At 38.4% G+C, this 1,315-nt stretch overlaps 1 protein-coding gene across 1 annotated transcript in view; it reads left to right on the forward strand.

The window, feature by feature from the left end:
* The window catches only part of brcc3 (BRCA1/BRCA2-containing complex, subunit 3), a 20,567-nt gene that overhangs the window by 527 nt on the left and 18,725 nt on the right, over window positions 1-1,315 (forward strand). The window lies entirely within an intron of this gene.

The following is a 1,315-nucleotide window of genomic DNA, read 5'->3' on the forward strand; positions in this document are numbered from 1 at the left end:
CCTGCACTCTATATGCAACTTTGTTCAAGAATAACTTTGTTTCCAATATTTGCTGGGAAAAGTAGCATAGGCTACCCCACAAATGTTTCTTCAAAAATGTATTAATAAAAAACGTATGCAAACAATCGTGTTTCTTGAGAATATCATACATTTTGTGGACTGCCAATGCTCTATTTTCCGTTTTTCCATCATCTGCAAGTGTAGATTTTTCAAAACTCATGGAAATCACTGTTCTCTTTAACATGCACTCACTGATTTGTTTTTATATTGGTTGAGTGCTGAAAACGCACTCTTTGACAAAATTAGAAGTCACCACACGATACATCCGACATGGAAAGCTGATCTGTCCTGCAGCATGTGAAGGCAGCATCGTGCATGTCAACGCATAACCTGAAATTATGTGAGCCAACGGGGTCCTAACGCCGCCTGATTACTTCCTCATTCCCCGTGGCCTAAATGTTCAACAGGTGGAAACGCAAACAATACTGTACATGACTAAATAAAATATTAGAATTAAAAAGAAAGGAATGGTTGTTTTGGGGGGATTTTGAAGCAGAGAAAAAGAAATGTGATGCTCTTTTTTTGAGGGTTGCAGTAAAAAAAATGTTTGCAAATCTGATCATATATTAAAAACCCAGATTTTCAATTTTTTCTAACTCAAAGCACCGATTCATCAACAGAAAAATGATGTCAAGACGGTGAATTAGATGGTCGAATATGCAGATGCGTGCTGAAATGGATCCAGCATGCATTATGAAGGATTAATAAAAAACCTTCACGAAATGTTTTTTTTCATTTTGGCATGAAATATAAAAATGTCCGCCGATCTGAGGTTCAAATGCAAGGTCACTCATTGACAAAGTAGGACGACGACAAAAAAAGGTTAATCATATCTAAATTTGTTCAACATGATCCCGAGGTAAATTTCCAAAGACCCACATACTGGAAAAAGGTTGCTAGGAAACAGCTTCATTTCCTGTCACTGCTTGATATTTACAAGCAGTTACAGTTATTACGCTGGAACAGGAAATAACCTCGGACCCATTTTGACAGGTTACATTTTTTTGAAGCACACTGATGAGCAAACCAGGCACGTTTTGAGTGAATAAATGATCTCTCGTTAATTTGTGTAAAAAGGTCATTGTATTTTTCCTCACCCCTGTCGTGTCCTTGGGCTTCCCTTAGTTAGCTTCATTTAAAGGTCCCGTGGCATCAAAATGTCACTTTAAGAGGTTTTTTAACATCAATATGAGTCCCCCAAGCCTGCCCATGGCCCCCCAGTGGCTAGAAATGGTGATAGGTGTAAACCGAGCCC

The sequence above is a fragment of the Etheostoma spectabile genome, chromosome 16 (assembly GCF_008692095.1).
Source record: "Etheostoma spectabile isolate EspeVRDwgs_2016 chromosome 16, UIUC_Espe_1.0, whole genome shotgun sequence".
Lineage (NCBI taxonomy): Eukaryota > Metazoa > Chordata > Actinopteri > Perciformes > Percidae > Etheostoma > Etheostoma spectabile.